Source organism: Canis lupus, chromosome 3, assembly GCF_011100685.1.
Source record: "Canis lupus familiaris isolate Mischka breed German Shepherd chromosome 3, alternate assembly UU_Cfam_GSD_1.0, whole genome shotgun sequence".
Lineage (NCBI taxonomy): Eukaryota > Metazoa > Chordata > Mammalia > Carnivora > Canidae > Canis > Canis lupus.
The window spans coordinates 33,264,436-33,280,460 of NC_049224.1; the positions used below are offsets into that span (position 1 = coordinate 33,264,436).

Consider the following 16,025-nt stretch of genomic DNA (forward strand, 5'->3'; position numbering starts at 1 on the left):
CAAGTGAGCACAGATAGAAAACAGAGTCCTGGGGCACTCCCAGATGAAAAGAAGGTGGAGAAGATGGAGGTCCAACACAAAAACACAGAAGAAGAAACATCAGGAGGAGGACAAGCAAGACAAGCCTGGAAGCCAATGGAAGAGAAGCCATGGTGAAAGGAGAAGGTTTAGCACTGTAGAGGTCCTTGGTGACCTTACTGAGAGCAGCACTGGTGGAGGAGTAAAAAAGGAAAGCCTGGCTGGGATGAGCTCAATAGAATGGCATGAAGGTCAGTGAGACTGGATGACTGTTTAGAAGAGTTTTCTGCAAAGAGCACAAATGGGGCAGTAGCTTGGGGAAGAACAGAAGGAGGACTGGAATAACATTGTATTGGGCACCTTCTGTTGCCCCTCCATACCTACTTTCTACCCTTTTCTACCTACTTTATGCCCAGGAAGCTTCTGCCTGGACCACACCATACCAGTTCCCTGAGCCTCGGCTTCAGGCCCCTGGGGAGACAGAACAGATATTGTGATGTGAAAGAGGTTAAGGCAAATATCCTAAAGCTCCTTTCCTGCCCCTGTGCTGCAGGTTGGCTGGATTCTCTGCTGAAAGTGATTCCAGCTGTCATGCAGCCCTCTCACTGCAACTAATTCTCCAGATTCCAGTAACCACTCTCACTTCTTGCCTCTTTAGCTAAGTGGCAAAAGCCTCCCAATACCACTAGCTTGAGATTACTGCAACATGTCTATATTAGTTTCCTATTGCTGTTTTAACAAAGGATAACACACTTAGTGGCTTGAAACAACAAAAATTTGTTATGTTTAGTTCTTTAGGTTAGAAGTCTGACACATATCTTGCTTGGCTAAAATTAAGATGTCAAGAGGGCCATATTACCTTCTAGAGGTTCTAGAATTCATTTCTTCGCTCTTTCCTGCTTCTGCAACCCCCACTTGCCTTGGCTGGTGGCCCTTTCGTCCATCTTCAATTCCAACAAAGTTGTACCTCTCTGTGAGTTTCTTCTGCAGTCACATTTCTTTCTCTTTTCTTCTGTCTCCCTCTTTCACACTGAACCCACCTAGATAATTCAAGATAACCTCTACATCTGAAAGTCAGCTGACTACCAACCTTAATTCCATCTGCTACCTTAATCGTCCTTTATCATGCAACATGATGTACACACAGATTCTGGGGATTAAAAAAAATGGACATCTTTGGGAGCCATTATTCTGCCTATCACAATGCCTTATTGCAATATGTCATAAACACTGCCAGAAAGATTGTAAATAGTTTCTTCCCTTCATTAACTTCTAATTAGCCAGTTTGTGTATGTCACTTGCTGCATACTGAAGACCTAACTGAAACAATTTTAAAAAATAGTGAAATAAAAGCCTATTTTTAAGGAGATGGTAGTAATGATCCAGTAGAGCAAAAAAAAAAAAATGGCATAAGTGTGAGAGAGAGATGTGTTGGAGCAATCTCTTGTGTAGGGGAAGGAACAGGATCTGGTGTACATGGGGGTAAGAATGGGAGCACATCTGCAATACAATGAGGGAGTAATTGCAATCAGTGGGCAAAGATTGGATGCTTTCAGATTTCCTCAAGATTCTAGGAACAGTGAGGAGCAAGATCACTAGTGGAAAGTAAAGGTGTTGCTGTCAGAGATTGGGGCCAAGAACAAAATGGGAACCTGCCACCTAGGAAAGTTAAAGAATAAACAGAGTTTGCATTTTAATGGAAGTGATATTTATTCCTATGGGAGTGAAAATTCTTTTTTGGAAGGGAAGTGACAAATCTTTGATATTGCTGTGTAGCCCTCCAAAAGGCCATAATATATGAAAACATATACAAGCATTTCTAAGGGAGGTGATTAAAAAATACCTAAGACTCCATAGGAGAGATGATAATAAATAAAAGATTGAGAAACACTGGACTAGCACATACTACAGCATGAAAACCTGAAGACTCTCTTGAAATTCATGGCAACAACTTCAAAAGACAGCAGTGATGGAAATAGTGTGCTTTAATTTATTATTATTTTTACCCTGTAATGATGCATGGTTGTGGTGTTGAGTGGGTAGAAACCTGTGTTTCATTATGGTTGGCTGTGTGGAAGGAAAAGGGGAAAGGGAGCAAAAGGGAGGGAGTGTGCAAAAGAGTGATTTTACAAGAAGTTACTGTGGCCGAGTTCAAAAAGGGTGTTGCCTGTGTTCTCCTCTAGGATTTTGATGGAATCTTGTCTCACATTTAGATCTTTTATCCATTTTGACTTTATCTTTGTGTATGGTGCAAGAGAGTGGTCTAGTTTCATTCTTCTGCATGTGGATGTTCACTTTTCCCAGCACCATTTATTGAAGAGACTGTCTTTCTTCCAGTGGATAGTCTTTCCTGCTTTGTTGAATATTAGTTGACCATAAAGTTGAGGTTCCGCTTTTGGATTCTCTATTCTGTTCCATTGATCTATGTGTCTGTTTTTGTGCCAGTACCACACTGTCTTGATGACCACAGCTTTGTAGTACACCCTGAAATCTGGCATTGTGATGCCCCCAGCTATGGTTTTCTTTTTAAAAATTCTCCTGGCTATTCGGGATCTTTTCTTATTCCACACAAATCTTAAAATAATTTGTTCTAACTCTCTGAAGAAAGCCCATGGTATTTTGATAGGGATTCCATTAAATGTGTAAATTGCCCTGGGTAACATTGACATTTTCACAATATTAATTCTGCCAATCCATGAGCATGGAATATTTTTCCATCTCTTTGTGTCTTCCTCAATTTCTTTCAGAGGTGTTCTATAATTTTTAGGGTATAGATGCTTTACCTCTTTAGTTAGGTTTATTCCTAGGTATCTTATGCTTTTGGGTGCTATTGGGACTTCATCAAGATAAGAAGCTTTTGCACAGCAAAGGATACAGTCAACAAAACTAAAAGACAACCTACAGAATAGGAGAAGATATTTGCAAATGACGTATCAGATAAAGGGCTAGTTTCCAAGATCTATAAAGAACTTATTAAACTCAACACCAAAGAAACAAATAATCCAATCATGAAATGGGCAAAAGACTTGAACAGAAATCTCACAGAGGAAGACATAGACATGGCCACCACACACATGAGAAAATGCTCTGCATCACTGGCCATCAGGGAAATACGGATCAAAACGACAATGAGATACCACCTCACACCAGTGAGAATGGGGAAAATTAACAAGGCAGGAAACCACAAATGTTGGAGAGGATGTGGAGAGAGGGGAACCCTCCTGCACTGTTGGTGGGAATGTGAACTGGTGCAGCCACTCTGGAAAACTGTGTGGAGGTTCCTCAAAGAGTTAAAAATAGACCTGCCCTACGACCTAGCAATTGCACTGCTGGAGATTTACCCCAAAGATACAGATGCAATGAAACACTGGGACACCTGCACCCCGATGTTTCTAGCAGCAATGTCCACAATAGCCAAACTGTGGAAGGAGCCTTGGTGTCCATCGAAAGATGAATGGATAAAGAAGATGTGGTCTATGTATACAATGGAATATTACTCAGCCGTTAGAAATGACAAATACCCACCATGTGCTTCGACGTGGATGGAACTGGAGGGTATTATGCTGAGTGAAACAAGTCAATCAGAGAAGGACAAACATTATATGTTCTCATTCATTTAGGGAATAGAAATAATAGTGAAAGGGAATTGAAGGGAAGGGAGGAGAAATGGGTAGGAAATATCAGAAAGGGAGACAGAACATGAAGACTCCTAACTCTGGGAAACGCACTAGTGGTGGTGGAAGGGGAGGAGGGCAGGGGGTGGGGGTGACTGAGTGATTGGCACTTAGGGGGGCACTTGATGAGATGAGCACTGCGTGTTATTCTGTATGTTGGCAAATTGAACACCAATAAAAAATAAATTTATTATTAAAAAATTTTTAAAAAAAGAGTGATTTTAATGATTTCATGATTTTCCACTGGGGAAATGCCATAGAATATTCCAGGCTTCTAAAGACAGGCATGGGAGGATGGTGACTACCTTGGGCCCATGAGAAGTTTAGAAACAAAGAGTGAAAAATCCATCATTTACATCTCACTCCCATCTTCAAACAGTATCTATTTATTACAGGTAAGCAAGTTTAAGGTGTTTTTTATACAGATTAATTTCTTTAGCATATATTTTTTTCTTAGTTTCTTTTTTAAAAGCTTTTATTTGTTTATTCATGAGACACACACACACAGAGGCAGAGACGTAGAAGCAGGCTCCATGCAGGGAGCCGGATGTGGGACTCGATCCCGGAACTCCAGGATCACACCTTGAGCCAAAGGCAGATCCCTTTTGCTTATTTTCTAAAGGAGAAGGAACGATTTATAAGATCCAATATAATGTGAATTTTCTTATAAAAATGGGAGAAGTTTCGTATAAAAATAGAAGAGGAGCATATGGAGAACATTCATCTATCACTGCCAATATATTCATTGACTTCGTGGAAAAAGAATGACAAAATAAAATCCTGGAAAACAGTCATTTCTTACTCATAAAGGACTGTCCTAAACATTGCTTCCATCTTTCTTACAATTTCACTTAATATAATGTCTATTTGCTATGCTGGTGTATAAACTCTTAGTTTGTTCATAAGTCTCTCATATCTATCATGTTTTTCTAGACCAAAAGCTCCTTGCTGCCAGTGAATGTTTCCATGTTGTTTTGTAAACCCACAGTAATTTAACAGCACTCCAATCCATCTGAAGGGTTAACTTGCTTCAAGCTTATGTACTCCTTGTTTGTGTTCTTTAAAATGTAGCAGAACGAACTTACTTTCCTTGGAATTTGCAGACCACTGACTTTGAGGAGTGAAGGACCAAACTTTCCCAGAAGATAAGGCTTGACTACATTTGAAAACAACTGCCACTGATGCCAGCAAATATATTTAGGATCCTGTGCACAGAGAACTAGCCACCAGGCACCTGCTTCTCCTGGATGGAGCTCCCCTCCCTTTTCCTATGTCTTTCCCTTTAAAACCTTCCAGCTTCACCTGGACAGAAAAGATGATCTTTGAGATGTTAGTCCACCATCTTCCTGGCTGCTGGCTTCCTGAATAAAGCAAACTTCCTTCTCCCACCATCACATGTCTCTTGAGTATTGATTTTCCAGCAGCAAGTAGCTGAATCTGAGTTTGGAACCAGTTCTCTGTCTGGTTAAAGTATCACCTAGCACATAATTCCTCATACTATTACCTTGACTCCACAGGCCCCTCTGTTTCCCTGTGCTGGTATTCTTATATTCAATTTCAAAACCCCATGGCAGTTGTGTTTTACTTGCCTTTGCAGTGTCTATCCTTTAACATCAGCTTTCAGAGAATACCAAGAAAGAAAAAATCCAGCATCGACATTTGGCATTTAAATGCTAGAACATTATCCCCTTATTTAGTTAGCCACTTTTGGGCTGCCTTACACCTAAAGGTACTTTTTTCCTTCTCTTCCCCCTGTTCATCAGTTTTGTGTCCTAAATTCTACATATGGGTGAAATAATGTGGTATTTGTTTTTCTCTGACTGTTTTCACTTAGCATAATACACTAGCTCCCACCATATCAGTGCAAATAGTAAGATTTTACTTTTTTGATGGCTGAGTAATATTCTACTGTGTGTGTGTGTGTGTGTGTGTGTGTGTGTACCCACATCTTCTGTATCCATTCGTCTGTCAATGGACATCTGGGCTCTCCCATATTTTGGCTATTGTAGACATTGTTGCTATAAACATTGGAATGCATGTGCCCCTTCAAATTGCTGTGTTTGTATCCTTTGAGTAAATACCTAGTAGAGCAATTGTTGGGTCATATGATAGTATTATGTCTAACTTTTTTAGGAACCTTCGTATCTTTTTTATTATGTAATTAACCCATTTATTATAGGCTAGCCATTTTTCAAATGGTGGAACTTCTACTGGTCTTTCAACTCCTTCAGTCTCCTGATGGCGGACTTCACTGTGATGGCAGAAGTGGTGCCGTTGGTCCAGGCACCACTGGCTATGGTTTTCATGCAGGAGCCACAGTGCCAGATGCCCACAGCTCATCTTTTCATCCTGGTTTTGTCATAGAGGGAGCAAATGCACTTGGTGTGCTGACTTATTTCAATCTTCTTCACCATTTTCCTGAGGGAGGCACCATAACAGGTCTTGTATTTACCCACAATTCTGATTTCTTGGTGCATTTAGCCATGTCCCTGCAAACTAGGTCCGAGCCCAGAGAGGATGACAGTCTGTGCCAGGAATATCCACATCTTTTTTTTTTTTTGTATATGTTTTTATCAGAGTTCGATTTGCCAACATATAGCATAACACCCTGTGCTCATCCCGTCAAGTGCCCCCCTCAGTGCCCATCACCCAGTCACCCCAACCCCCCGCCCACCTCCCTTTCTACTATCCCTTGTTCGTTTCCCAGAATTAGGTGTCTCTCATGTTCTGTCACCCTCTCTGATATTTCCCACTCATTTTCTCTCCTTTCCCCTTTATTCTCTTTCACTATTTTTTTTTTAAATTCCCAGAACAGGTTCTTTATAGATCTTGGATACTAGCCCTTTATCTGATAAGTCATTTGCAAATATCCTCTCCCAGTCTGTAGGTTGTCTTTCAGTTTTGTTGACTGTTTCTTTTGCTGTGCAAAAGCTTCTTATCTTGATGAAGTCCCAATAGTTCATTTTTGCTTTTGTTTCTTTTGCCTTCGTGGATGTATCTTGCAAGAAGTTACTGTGGCTGAGTTCAAAAAGGGTGTTGCCTGTTTTCTCCTCTAGGATTTTGATGGAGTCTTGTCTCACATTTAGATCTTTCATCCATTTTGAGTTTATCTTTGTGTATGGTGCAAGAGAGTGGTCTAGTTTCATTCTTCTGCATGTGGATGTCCAATTTTCCCAGCACCATTTATTGAAGAGACTGTCTTTCTTCCAATGGATAGTCTTTCCTCCTTTGTCGAATATTAGTTGGCCATAAAGTTGAGGGTCCACTTCTGGGTTCTCTATTCTGTTCCATTGATCTATGTGTCTGTTTTTGTGCCAGTACCACACTGTCTTGATGACCACAGCTTTGTAGTACAACCTGAAATCTGGCATTGTGATGCCCCCAGCTATGGTTTTCTTTTTTAAAATTCCCCTGGCTATTCGGGGTCTTTTCTGATTCCACACAAATCTTAAGATGATTTGTTCCAACTGTCTGAAGAAAGTCCATGGTATTTTGATAAGGGTTGCATTAAATGTGTCAATTGCCCTGGGTAACATTGACGTTTTCACATTATTAATTCTTCCAATCCATGAGCATGGAATATTTTTCTATCTCTTTGTGTCTTCCTCAATTTCTTTCAGAAGTGTTCTGTAGTTTTTAGGGGATAGATACTTTACCTCTTTGGTTAGGTTGAATGAATCATATAATGTTTGTCCTTCTCTGACTGACTTACTTTGCTCAGCATAATACCCTCCAGATGTATCCACATTGAAGCAAATTATGGGTATTCATTGTTTCTAATGGCTGTGGAAGGAGCCTCAGTGTCCATCGAAAGATGAATGGATAAAGATGTGGCATATGTATACAATGCCTTATACCTAAAGGTCTGCTAGTGCATTTTAACCTTTCAGGGAGCAAAACCACATTCTTAATGTAGGTGACTCATAATTGGGAAAAATTTTCTCCAAAACACTTCCCTTCTTACTGCCTCCACATATTATTTAAATAAATTATGATCTTCTATTCTTTTAACCTTATCATTGCTTAATATTTAAATATGGATGGCATTTCTCACCTTTACCGCCATGACGTCTATAGGGAAGTTTTCCTTTTCTCTGCGAATCAGATAGCTTTTCAGACTTTTCTTAACATGTAAATGTTCTATATTTTACAACTCTATAAAGAATTCAAACTATCTTTTAAAGATATTTACCACTGATTATCAAAGTTTACATCTTAGTCGTCAGTGAAACAAATTGTTATGGAGTGTTAAGAGCCAGTAAACTCTTCATATTAACAATCTGATCAGTAGGAAAGCTAGCTCTAAATCCATCTGTACCCCCACACTCTGGCAAAAGAAAATTAGTTGCAAAATAGTGGATCATAGGAATAACTAAACACTCAAAAACAAAGAAAAAAACCCTATGAAACAGAACAAAATCCCCAAAGCATTCAAATACACTAATAGATGAAACATCTCTTTTCATCTAATCATATACTTCATACTATGTATATAATGACCACTTAGTAAAATCAAATTGGTGGATAATTATTATGTTCAATAAATTGGAGAAGAAATACAAAGCTCAAAATAAAGTTTAGAGCAAAGAAAGAAGCTGGAAATTAAAACTCAAAGGACATTTCACACCAGCTTCTTTTATGCACAGAGTCTTAACAATATTTTATTCTTATTATGTATGTGAAAAGTTGTAGAACTCTCATCATTAGCCATTAGTAAAAAGCAGTTTATAGAAATATGGTCACTTGTGGGAATTCTAGTTAAGTTTATTGACATGATGCACAGTCCTTATTTAAAAATATAAGACATTTCTCATGATCCTTTTTTCATCCCAATTAAAAAATTTTAAAAACTTCAGTATTGAATCCATTGCTTTGCCTCAAACATCACTGATGTATATGCTTGCCCTAATATCATTAGTTAAAACACACACATAATGGAATTCTACATTAAAGGCATGATTGTGCCTCAGGCATCAGAGGAAAAAAGTCAGATTTTTTTGCAAGTCATGCTTCCTTAAATTAAATCCTACCTGCAGATGTTGTTACGATTTCTGTTGTGTTTCTGAGGCCCATAAAGTCAAACTGATAAAGCCGCCATGATTTCTGATCAGCTGCCTCAACTGAATTTTTTCTCCATCTATAAATCATTTCTTCTTTAGGATAGCCATCTGAAAATACAGAACAAATAACAAACACTTGAAAATATAGGTTTATAAAACAGAAAAATTATAAAATAAAATAGGTTAATAAAATAAAAAATTATAAAAGTCAAAATTATAATTCTGATCATGAACAGAGGTTAAAATTTTAGGCTGTATTTATTCTCAAAAATTTCCTCAAAAACACTAAAACTCAAAGGTTAATTAGTAAAGGCCTCTCAACCCAAAGAGTTCCTGCTGTAAATCTGCATCAGCAAAATGTTCACAGTCATAAGCCTGGTCATTATTTGTGTGGGCACAGCATATAAGGGTGATACTGTCTTTATTTCTTTAGCCTTGGAGAGCCACTTTCAGTCACCATAGGCTGTGGTCAACTTTCAAAGAGTAGAAATGCTGGTCAGAGTGTCACTAGTTCCCAGACTCTGAAATCTAACCACCCAGCCTACATCTATCACACATTCACCCTTCCCCATAATTTAGTCCATTCAGATCTTAGGAAAGACAAATTTAATAAGGCAATCACTCCAGGATTCCAGAAGTCCACTGACTTTCAGTCCTGTTCTGATATCAGTCTCTAGTTCAGATCCGTGAGCTTTGACCATTATTAGAGACCAGTGCTTATTCTCATTCATTACTCTAGGAAGCAAGATGCTGGTGTGTTTCTGCTGCCATAAGCCTAGTGTGGCAACCTACCCAGAGACAGGTGTCATGGACAGGTGCTGTTACTAGGACCCCAATCTCTCCCCAATTGTCCTAATGACTGCTTCTCAACTCCTGGATCCCCACTTCTGGGACAACAACTTCCTTTCTGGAGTACTGTACTGTCTCCAAGCTCTATGGTCAGGTCTGCTCCCTGGGGCATGCCTGGATCCCATGTTGTCACCCAATACATGACAGCATTGGTATTATTAGACCTTCATGATTCATATAGACACTGATTGCATAACTGGTAGGAGGAAATGTATTCACTAACCTCCTGAATATTAAAAGTGCATACTTCTACAAACATGTTAATAAAGTGGTTGGAAATTTCTAATTAGACATTGCAGAGATCAGTTTGCAAAACTCTTAAAGACAATATGTCTTCTTGGTATTTTCCCTTTCTTATCAGTGCTAAATTGGCTCCCTCATTCAAAGGCTAAAATAGAACACAGATATGTCCCATGTTTTCTGATTGTGTATTGTTCTGTGAAATTATTGTCACCATTACTGAGATATTAATATTGATATCAAGGCACTAAGACTCAGGCCCAGACATTTTTATGAAGTAACCAAACATTTTACTTGGTCATAAGCCACTATCCTGTTTTATTTTCCTATTAGACTATCATAATCAGAAAAAGTACTTTACACCATAATTCTTTATTTTTAACTTGTTTTATTAAATAGCTTTGTTGAGGTGCAATTTGCATACATAAAACATATGCAGTTCAGTAGTTTTCAGTATATTTTTAGAGTGGTACCACTATTATCCCAATTTTAGAATATTTTCATCATTCCAAAATGAAACCCCAGACCCACTAGCTGTCACTCTCCATTCCCCTTCCTTAGACACATTGCAACACATCACCTATCTCATCCAGTTCTTGGCATCCATTAATATGTCAAGACAGAATTTTCTGTCTATAGATTTGCATGTTCTGGACATTTCATATAAGTGGAATCAGACATGTTATCTTTTGAACTGATGTCCTTCACTTAGTATATTGTATTCAAGATTCGCTTATATGTAGTCCCTGTTGGTATTTTGTTCTTATTCATTACCCAGTAACATCCCACTACATGAATATACCATATTTTACTTATCCATTTGTCAGTTGATAGGTAGTTTGTTTGAGTCACTTCTATGTTCTTACGAATAATGCTGTTATGGAACATTAGTGTTTTCTTTTTAAATAAGCAAAGACTTCACATATTTTTATGACAAGTAGTTTTGCAACTTGGAGCAAGGCCCCCATTGAATTAGGGTATTATCTTCCTACAGAAAGTAGGAGATTGGGATATTATCTTTCTTGATTACATTTGAAAGATATGACTCCCAGATCCTTAAGAAAGCTTTTAAAAAGATTCACATCTTGTTGCAAAGCAGATTTCACTTCCCTTAACCCAAACTTGTTTCTCCTCCTTTTTTCTACCTAAGCAAATAATGGTATTACCCACTCACTTGCTCAACATTTATGAACACTTGTGTATGAGATTTTGTGCTGACTTAAGTTTTCAGTTTGCTTGGGTGCATAAATAGGAGTGACATTGTTAAGGCATGAGTTTACTCTCTATTTAAAATTTTTGAGGAACTGTTAGACTGTTTTTCAAGGCTATACTTTAAAACACTACCAGTAATGTATGAGGTTTCCAATTTCTCCATATCATCTCCAGCATTTGCTAATATCTGTCTTTATAATAATCATATAAGGGTTGTGAAGTAGTACATTGCTATTTAATTTGCATTTCCTTAATTACTGAAGATATTGAACATCTTTGCTGGGTTTATTGGCCATATATGTCTTTCTTGGTGAGGTATCCAGATTTTTTTTCTTATTTATTTACTGGGTTATATGTTTTCATATTGTTGAGTCTTAAGAATCATCTGTATATTTTGGGTCAAGTCTTTTATCAGGCATATGTTTTACAGATATTTTCTGCCATTCTATGGCTTATCTTCTGATTCTCCTGCATTTTTGAAGAAGAATTTTGCAAGTTATAGAATTACTGCTTGACAGTCTTTTTTTCCTTTTTTCCTTTTTTTCCAACATTTTGAAACTGTTACCTGTCTTCTGATGAGAAATTGTCAAGTTGACTCTCCTGTGGATAGGTATGGATTTCTTGGAGTTCATTGGAGTTTGCTGAGCTTCTTTTGGTTGTTACTTTTTCAAATAATTTTGGCCTTATTTCTCTGCTTTTATCCTCGGAGACTTTCATTAAATGTATATTGGTAATTTTCATGATGTGTCACTGGTGTATGGGTTTCTACACATCTTTATCCATTCAGTCTTCATTTTGTTCCTCTTACTAAATAATCTTTACTGGCCTACCTTCAAGTCTGCTGATATTTTCTTCTGACTCCTCAAATCTGTTGTTTGTAGCTGGCTAGCGAATCTTTTATTTCAGTCATTGTACTTCTCAACTCCAGAATTGGAATCGATTTCTTTTTAATAATTTATTTTTACAGATATTCTCTATTCAAGGACACCTAGTTGTCAGACTTTCCTTGCCTCGAATTCCTTGGACATGATTTATTTTAGTTCTTTGAATGCATGTAGAATACCTGACTTAAAGTCTGCTTAGTATATCTGACATCTGGGATTCTTCAAGGATTATTCTATTTACAGTTTTTATTCCTGTGTATGTGATGTGATTTCCTGTTTCTTTTTTTAAAGATTTTATTTTATTTATTCATGAGAGGCACAGTGATTTCCTGTTTATTTGGAGGTTTTGTAATTTTTCATTGGAGCCAAACATTTTAGATAATTTATTGTAAAAACTCTAATATCACAACCCTCTCTCCACTCCAGGGGTTATGGTTGTTCCTGGGTTTTGGGTTTTGTTCTTATTTTTCTTCTTATTGTTTATTTCCTTAGTGACTCTTCCAGATTAGTTAGTAAATCTGTATTCCCCACAGTATGTAGTCCCTGAGTTCTCTGCTAGCTTTATGTTGTTGTTGATTTTATGTTCTTATTTTTGTTCTCAAGCATGGTCTCCTAGAGTTCACCTTTGGTTTGTTATAATTTCGTGGCCAGCCAATAATCAGCCAGAATGTTTCCTTAAATGCCTTGCCTGTTTTTCTTTCTACCTTTGCCAAGGAAATCTGTGTGTGAAGGCATGACTTCAAACTTTCGACAGCTTTAGCTTTAATTTTCTGCTTTCACAATTTATCAAAGCTGGAGGTGAGTGACTGAGATATTTTTCCTAGGTCTTTTCTTGGCATGCACACAACCCTGCACATAGATCCTTAGGAATTTGCTGGAGGTTTTCAAAGTTCCCTGTATCTAGGTCTTGCTTTAATTATTTTTTTTCTTTTTTGGCTTGGTCTTTGTTTGTACTAACTGATATTACACTTAGGCAGATATAACATTGTCAGAATATTTCCATTTTTTTCTATAATGCCCTGGTGATACTACTTCTTAAATTTATTTTTTTAGATGAGCAGAGCTCTGAGTCAAATCAAGTGGCCACAGCACTTAGGGAATGAAAATTTTCAAGTACTGTTCGTTTTGACAAAATATTGACAGTACTCTTGGGATAAAGTTCTCAACAGAGTATCCAAAGAGGTCTATGCTCTCCATTCATTGTGAGTCTGCACATCTTTTACAACTACCATGCCAATGAGCTGGCAGAGAGGCAGAGAGGCAGAGAGAAAGGGAATAGTGATATGTACAGACTCTGTTGTCTTTCTGAAATTCAGAAGTTTTCTCTTTAATAGACAATTTTCCTTTTTTTCCTGTGGTTTTGATTAATTTATGGTGCTCTAAAATGGCTGGTTTTGGTTGCTGTGCCAGTATTTTCACTGCTTTTGTGGGAAAGTGGTCACTGAGATTCATATTCCACCACTTGATCTCCCTATGCCATAATTCTAAAAACAATAATAACAGTAACAAATTATGGCTTCTATTTATTGCACACCAATAGGCTCAATAGGACTTCTACTTTTATTTTCCATTTAATGTTAATCCTGTTCTGGACTGATTTGAGCATTGTAATGTTAAATAACTTCCCCAGTGCTACACTGCTCACCTTTGAAGAAGCTGCAGAATAATCAGGAGCAATTCTCTCAACTCCCTTCTACCTGACTTCTCCTTTTACAAAATTCCATTCTTATTTCTAATGTAGAAGGCCTCCCATTGTATCCTCCCTTCCACAAATAAATCAACACGAATGTGTTGATAATTTTATATGTAAACATTTTCAGTAAAACACATTTACATTTAAATTAACCTTAGTCTTCTGAAGATGCATGCAATAACTTGAAATAATGGTAGTTGGGATTTCAGAGAAAAGTTTAAGTGGGAGGAAAATTTAGTTATCTTACTTAGCTGCTGAATTCTCTTCTATGCCTCCTCTTTGCATACATCATCATCATCAATATCATCACAACCATAGTCATGATTATCATCATCATCACAGTGATCATCAACTTCCCAATACTGCCACCACCACCACCACCATCACCATCATCACCACCATCGTTATCATATTGCTGTTATATATAACTGTAATTATGTGTTAAGCAATGTTCTAAGGGTTATGGGGCCCTTACTTGCAGAAGCCCTTCCAAAGTCCTGGGCAAGGCATAGAAACTCTTGTTTGGGGGTAATTTTGAAACATTTAGGGAAGGCCTCCCATTGTTTCCTCTCTCTTAGTATTTTTGTTGTATGTCTGATATACTGAACATCACCAATTTTGTATTAATAAATTCACCAATCATTTCTGTATTTATCTTTGTATTGATGTTTAAGGTAAACTTTCCTTAAAATATGTTCAGATAAATATTTCAAAAATTTAATTATAATAACTTTATAGTTTTGTTCTTAATTTTATTTATTAGTTATTCTAATATTATTTTGACCAGGTTCCTTCTACTTGAATGTCAGTTCTGCATATGTGTACATGTGTGTATATGTGTGTGATTTGTGTGTATATATGATATTAACTAATATTACTTGGTGGCAATTTTTTTTTAAGATTTTATTTATTTATTCATGAGACACACACACACACACACACAGAGGCAGAGACACAGGCAGAGGGAGAAGCAGGCTCCATGCAGGGAGCCCGACGTGGGACTCGATCCCGGGTCTCCAGGATCAGGCCCTGGGCTGAAGGTGGCGCTAAAACCGCTGAGCTTGGTGGGAATTTTTTAAAGATAAATGTGTCCTGTGGTTATGAAAATAAAGTTTTCATATCAACAAAGTTAATTCCTAATCTTTTCCATCAAACTGTCCAGCTGGCCTCATGTTGTAGTGATTTTACTGAAGTGATTTTACTTGCATTAGGAGTCATGACCATAAAGGATATGCCCGCTCTCCAGGCTCAGTTCTGGCTTCCGTGATGGAAAAGACTCTCTTCAGGCCCTCTATGTGTATCCTGTTAAAATTGTTTCTTTTTTTTTTTTTTAAAGATTTATTTGTTTATTTTAGAAAGAGATCGAGTGTGCAGAATGAAGGGAGAGAGAGAATCTCAAGCAGACTCTGTGCTGAGCATGGAGCCCAATACCGAGCTCCATCCCACTATACTGAGATCATGACCTGAGCCAAAGTCAAGAATCAGATGCTTAACTGACTGGACCAAACAGGGCCCCAAACAAGGTATTTTCTAATTTTTGAAGCTAGAAAACAATGTTAAGAAAAAGCTAAGTAAGACAAAAAAGACAAAGATTTAATCTTTACAGGGTATTTCTGTTAACTTTTGGCTTTGTTGTTTCATTAACAAGAAGCCAATAACCTAAAAGGAAAGTACTAGAAACTTTCTTTTTTTCTTTTCTTTTTTTAAGATTTTATTTATTTATTCATGAAAGACACAGAGAGAAAGAGAGAGGCAGAGACGTAAGCAGAGGGCGAAGCAGGCTCCATGCAGGGAGTCCTATGCGGGACTCGATCCCGGGACTCCAGGATCATGCTCTGGGCTGAAGGCAAATGTTCAACTGCTGAGCCACCCAGGTGTCCCTCTTTTTTCTTTTAAAACAAGTAAATATGCTTTATCTTCCCTATTATTGTCATTACAATTGGATACATTAGCCAAAATATTTCTAGAAAAATAAATAAAATAATAAGAGGCACACAAATTAGAAAGAAAAATGTGATTTTGCACCCAGAGGACACAGAAGAATCAATGGATAAACCAACACAAATGATTTTTTTTTAAACTCTCATAAAATAACCAGTTACCCACAAAAATGTGCAAATTGTATAGGAAGCAGCCAATAAGTTATTACTGAGCCAAAAGTAAACCAAATAAATGAGAGACATGTCATATTCTTGCATAAGGAGATTCAACAACATAAAAGTGTTGATTTTACCCAAGTTAAATATGTACATTTGAAATGATCTCAATTAAAATCATTAGCTTCTTTTTTTTTCCCGTTTCCAGACAAGTTGATTATTTACCAGTTTTATTTGAAAGAATAACTAAATGAGAATCACCAGGAGAAATGCAATGAGTCTATATTATAAAGACTACA

At 37.4% G+C, this 16,025-nt stretch overlaps 1 protein-coding gene, 1 long non-coding RNA gene and 1 pseudogene across 2 annotated transcripts in view; all 3 read right to left on the reverse strand.

Annotated features, from left to right (window-relative positions):
* Window positions 1-8,852, reverse strand: part of LOC119876133 — a 46,896-nt gene extending 38,044 nt beyond the window's left edge. The window contains exon 1 of the long non-coding RNA XR_005356891.1: window positions 8,723-8,852. This is a non-coding gene — a long non-coding RNA (uncharacterized LOC119876133). The remainder of the gene's footprint in view (window positions 1-8,722) is intronic.
* The window catches only part of GABRG3 (gamma-aminobutyric acid type A receptor subunit gamma3), a 740,987-nt gene that overhangs the window by 77,635 nt on the left and 647,327 nt on the right, over window positions 1-16,025 (reverse strand). The gene's annotated exons all lie outside the window — the stretch shown is intronic.
* On the reverse strand, window positions 5,900-6,151 carry LOC106558578 (annotated as a pseudogene).